General features: G+C 35.9%; 1 long non-coding RNA gene across 1 annotated transcript; it reads right to left on the bottom strand.

Moving 5' to 3' along the window:
- Window positions 1-3,314: 3,314 nt before the first annotated feature.
- On the bottom strand, window positions 3,315-4,910 carry LOC139115429 (uncharacterized). Its single transcript, XR_011548119.1, has 2 exons — window positions 4,487-4,910; window positions 3,315-4,106 (listed from the first exon to the last, which is right to left on the bottom strand). It is a non-coding gene; the product is annotated as an uncharacterized lncRNA (long non-coding RNA).
- Between the last annotated feature and the right edge of the window lie 822 nt (window positions 4,911-5,732).

The following is a 5,732-nucleotide window of genomic DNA, read 5'->3' as shown; positions in this document are numbered from 1 at the left end:
CACCTACATAGCATACAGCAAGTGAAAGTTCAGACCTGTACAGATTCACCAATGACTGAAACCATAGAGAAAGGAAAGGAAAATGAGTTTTACCGTTTTAAAAATTCCTCTTATATTTTTATGAATATATAATGAGTGTATTTGAACCAAATTTGAAAGTCTTTTATCGATACTGTCTGGTTTTACTCAATGGTTTACGGTCAGTCATACCGTCTTTTACACGTGCGTCAAGGAAGGACATGTTTATGAAACTGCTGGCGTGTTATGTTTTGATTGGCGTGAAGCAGTGTTTCTGGCCTGAGAGCTCACAAAGTAACTATGGTTGCTACGCCACTGGCAGTACGATGCCATCTCGTCGTATTTTTCGCATAATCTCGTGTAATTATCAACCACAAACAAAGCCTATGGATTTTTAATACAAGGTATTTATTTGATACTTACTATAACATCAATGTGATACTTACTATAACATCAATGTGAGTGAAAATTCATTCATAAAATTATTGAACGTGCAAGCGCTAGGAGCGGGACGTGGCGACACTCAGCCGCAGCTACCGAGAACGGGTTATTTTTGTCAATATTCGAACATCGTTCAAAGAATTCAGTTTTGCAAAGTTTATATGAAACTTTCAAAATTACCAATTATTATGTTTTACGAAATTATCTATTATATGTTTAATATTTTACGAATAAAATGAGCTTGTTTAAATATAATGAAGAACAGTGTTCGGCTCCGACTCAATCGGTAAGACTGCGAGCAACGAGTCTTCTGAGCTCAGACGCAAGACGACGGAAGTTCAACAGCACGGTACAATACAATGCGATGCACAATATGCATACACAAAGCAATAGCTTGCACCTTTAAATGCACTGATAACCTCCTGAACTCGTCGCTCTTGAAAAATAAAATAGCGTTTCTTCTGATGAGTCTCAAGTCCGGAGTATCGTCATTGATGTCAGAAATGATGAACGCCCTTCTCTTCCTCGGCTTGACCCGGGGGCTCGACTCGTTGACTGCCGCGGCAGCATTGAACGTGATGTTGAACTTGAAACCCGTCAATGTTGCTTCAGAAAACAGTCTTACTGCTGCAGGGATGATTGGTATGTGTCTTGGATTATCGGCTATGTTTTTTTATGTTGTTTGATGGACATCGACAGGGGCTCTTTTGACGAGGTAGACAACACATAATGCCGGTAACATATGGTGTAGAAATCAAATGTTTCAATTGCAAATCATAATAATTCTAGTATCGACGGTATTTTGTATTTAACACATGTATTTTAAATAACTCCATATTTCCTTATGCTTCATTACTCTCCCACGTTTGCATTTCAGGGATTTGAAAATAAGTTCTGAACGGCTGATTTTTTGTTTACGTTTTAAAAGTAGTCCGGGTCCCATATCCACCACATGTGGAATATAGATTCATCGTAGTCATATACCTATAGTGTGACGTCATACTATAGGAATAACTGGGTCTATGTATGTGATAAGACGCGGTATCGCCCAAACTTCGTGTAATAACCCCTTTATCAAACATGCATGCTTTGGTTATGACTGTTTTCCTATGGACGTTCCGAAATTAACGACGAAATCCACTGAAATCGACCTTGCTTGCTCATCGCTGTACTGATAAAAAGTTGGTTGCTAAGGAGTGATGACAACCGTATCAGTTCTTGATATTATTCCGCTGTTAGGCCATTCCACTTCAAAAGGAGGGTTTATGGCACACTTTTGAAGCGAACAATTTAAATATTAAGATGTCGACACAGGTTTTCACACTTTAAAGAAGATTTATTTTTAGCTTGAAATGGCGGTTGAAGTAAAAAAATAGGCTGGAGTGTGTAAAATGAGTGTGTTTTCGTGTTTTGAAACACACACTCATCCCTTCGCGAAAGTTATGAGGCCGGCCAAAATCGGGTCAAAATACTCGCGCCACGCCAACGTTCGATTTCAAACTCGATCGAGCAGCTGATCAGCATAAAGCGAGCAGCTCTGCGACATCTATGAATGCACAGTGGATGTTATAGCCGTACAAGTCAGTTATCTCCAAGAATTATACATGTCCTCAGTCGTAAAATATGCCGAATTTACCATCTTAGAAAGGAATTTGTTAGCGGATTAGGGAAAACGTGAAGTAAGTACACTGTAAGCTGTAGCGTCGTAACTCGTTCGTGATTTTGTTGCTGTACGAATAAAATATTTCAAAGGTATTTTCATCGTCTGCTCGTATATTCTCGTTACTAGCTTGCCTAAATAGAACTAATTTTCTTTAGCGACAATGTAAACGAAAGTTTTACTTTCCCTAGTATCTTACATTGTCTCCGAAACCCACACCGGTGTCACCGGGCACAATCATGACCTGTGAATTTCACTGACAGACCTGTAAAAATCGGCAATATAATATGTGCACATCGATTGTCGCGAGTATATGCAGTGGGGTTGGATTTTTGTGGCTCATTTATGGCAGTAAACGATGTAATTTACCACTCAGATACTTAAAATCGTCAACAGGAAACTTTTCATATAGCGGTTCTGTCAACCAAGATCGTAATCTTCGGCAGCACAGAGTAGACGACATGAAAACACCACCGTACGGGACTGGCCGTGAAAGATGACAGGTGTCGGGTCGGCAAAATATACACATTTTCAATGCGTTCGTTTGTATGTTTTTGGTACAACTGTACTTGTACCTAAGTGCAATAACCATGAACTGACTGCAAACAACAAAATTGTGATCATAATCACATTCACAATGACGTTTCGGACTGTCACAAGTTTATTCGCTCAGCAGTTTTACATGTATGTGAACATCCCAGTGAAGGTCACGCGTACGCGTAGCTGTAAGTAGTTCGGTTACAGTGAAAATATAATTCGTATTTTCACTAGTTAAAATACGGGTTCATATTAGTACCGTCTAAACAATAGAAAAATGGCAATACAGGCATAGCATGTATGATAAGTATTGCAAAATAATATCTATATTGCACAACAGTTCGAGCTGGTAAAAATACTTTTTGCTTTTATGAGTATCTCATTTTCATAGTTTTTACTCAATTCTTCTTGTAAATATCAATTCAAGAATATTACTTAACTCAAGAATGACTGGAACAAAAACAAAATCTATATAGACTATTAATGTGTACTACGTGGCATTGTTGGTCAAACTCTCATGATATACTAACTTTATCCTCTAAATATTATTACTTTGTAACCTTTAACCCGATATGCATCAATCAGGCTTGTTTGTGTCAGTAGCTTATAGGTGCAGTAGCCGTCTATGAAGGACTTATCAGACTGAACGGACGCCATATTTTTAGATACCTTTCGTTTTATTAAACTATTTTTCGACACAAAGGTATTGTCAATCATTGCTTCTATTGACAAATAATGCAAGCTTGTTAACATAATATTGACTTTGCTATATTACAGTTTGAAAATATTAAAGTCAATGCTTATTTTATGTTCAATCAAATAATGTATATATCAAAATTTTAGTACAATCAAATCACGCAATATTACCTATATTAAAAACTTAAAAATTAACGCTGCCTTTGCGTTTATATCGTACAGGGAAAAATGCGTTTATATCGTACAGGGAAAAATAAATTATTTCAATGATTTAAAAAACAACAAAATTCAGCAATATTACAAAACTCAACTACTTGTAATTTTCGAATAAAGAGATGCTCATAATCCATATTTACAGCAAGGATATTTATATTCAAAGCATTTTTTACTTTTTTGTGTAGTAATATTTCTTAGTTATTCCAATTTTGTTGCTGACTAATGGCTGATTGTATTTGAAATGACTTCTTATTTTGAGTTTTGTTTTCCATTGACATAATGTGTGTACTCAATGAGTTGTCATATGAGCCGACAACAGGTGGTAGACGTAAAATAAAAGGTAAAATTTTAAGAGCCTTCATATTATGTATGTGAGACGTATACTGGAATGAGAAAAAAGTGCATTCAGAACTCGAGCGTACGGTCCCTCAATTTCTTCATATGGTACTGACTGAGTACACAGGTGCAAGGAAATGTGATCAATTTGCCGAGGTATCAAGTATAGCCTCCTGTAACCTCTTACAGATCTCATCCTTTTCTATTGATTAAAACAGCAAACAAGTACACAAGTAATTAATAGAAATAAATAAATAAATGAATAAATAAATAAATAAATAAATAAATAAATAATAGTAAATAAATAGAAAATATTGGTAAATCGGTATCATTATGTATGTATGTATGTATGTATGTATGTATGTATGTATGTATGTATGTATGTATGTATGTATGTATCTATCTATCTATCTATCTATATATGTTAGGATACGGGACATTTGAGTGAAAGACAGACAGGTAAAAGTCAAATTAGAGTTTGATCGGTACTTCGGAAGGGAGAGAGAGAGAGAGAGAGAGAGAGAGAGAGAGAGAGAGAGAGAGAGAGAGAGAGAGAGAGAGAGAGAGAGAGAGATTACTTACGGTCAGAAAATGATTGCAGGTTCTCTCCATCGTCTTCCGCGTGCCTTATAGAAGCAAACGCTAAAATGTGCATAGAGAAACATTACAAAAACTAGTTTAAAAACATTAAGAGTATGATGTCAGAAAAAAACATGTTTTGCATTCATACGTGCAACATTTAATAAGCGAAACAAGAATAAGATGCTTGTTCGGCATAACTTAACAAACAGTGATAATGTTTACTCTCATATTCCGAGCAAGTTTGATGATGCTGGCATTAGACAGCAGTGTGTTCGCTTATTTCAGAAATATTTTTGATTGTACTTTTTTATTTTAAAAGTCTTTTGCCATGTTTATGATATGAAGGAAACTATATTTGACGTATTGCCGGTTGAAAAGTGACAGACGGTAAAATTTTTGAAATTCATATATATCTTCGTGTTAAATATTTTGTTACGTGCAGAGAAAACGAACAAAAGGGTGAACTCAGCAGTTAACGTTTAAACAAAATTTATTACGAAAATAAAACTAATTGCTAAGTCAGGGATAGAGTACAAGCTTTAAAAGTGTACAGACTACTTATCTCAGCTGGGACGGCAAAGCTCCAGTCTCAGAGTTGTAACAGTCAGTCGGATGAATGAACAGTCCTTGCAGGCTTGCAGCTGCATAAAGTCCACAGTATAAATCCAGCGTTGACAGTGAAGGTCTTGAAAAGTCTTGAGAATGACTACTGCTGGAGTTTAGTAACACACAAGAGACACGATCCCAAAGTCTGACTGGAAGCTGTGCACGTCCCTTTTATAAAGGCATATAAGAACAATCTAGAACTTTTATTGACATGCTAATTACTGTTCTAAAATTATCTCCCTTACACAACTAATCAACTTTCCAGAACATTCCAAACATGACTAATTGAATTCAAGGTTGTGAGGTCACTGAGGGTAGTGACCTTGAGAATGTTCTAGACTAATTGAACTCAGGTCATGATGAGTGTGGGGGAAATGACCTACATAACACACCCCCTCTTCAAAAAAAGAAAATTTTTCAAAGAAAAATCTTTCTTTTACAAATGTAGTCTTGAAAAGGATTTAAGTACTCAAATTTTGTTTTACTCTAAAGTAAAATTTCTTGAAAGTGAACAACAATAAACTCTAAATACGAGAGAGACAGTCTGCAATTAAATTGTCTCTGCCTTGATATGTCTAATGTCAAGATTAAACTCCTGTAACATTAAACTCCATCTTAGCAATCTCTGATTTTGCCTTTA

This window comes from Ptychodera flava, chromosome 17 (genome assembly GCF_041260155.1).
Source record: "Ptychodera flava strain L36383 chromosome 17, AS_Pfla_20210202, whole genome shotgun sequence".
Classification (NCBI taxonomy): domain Eukaryota; kingdom Metazoa; phylum Hemichordata; class Enteropneusta; family Ptychoderidae; genus Ptychodera; species Ptychodera flava.
The sequence above is the reverse complement of the archived record's forward strand: the minus strand, read 5'-3'. Positions and strand labels throughout refer to the sequence as shown.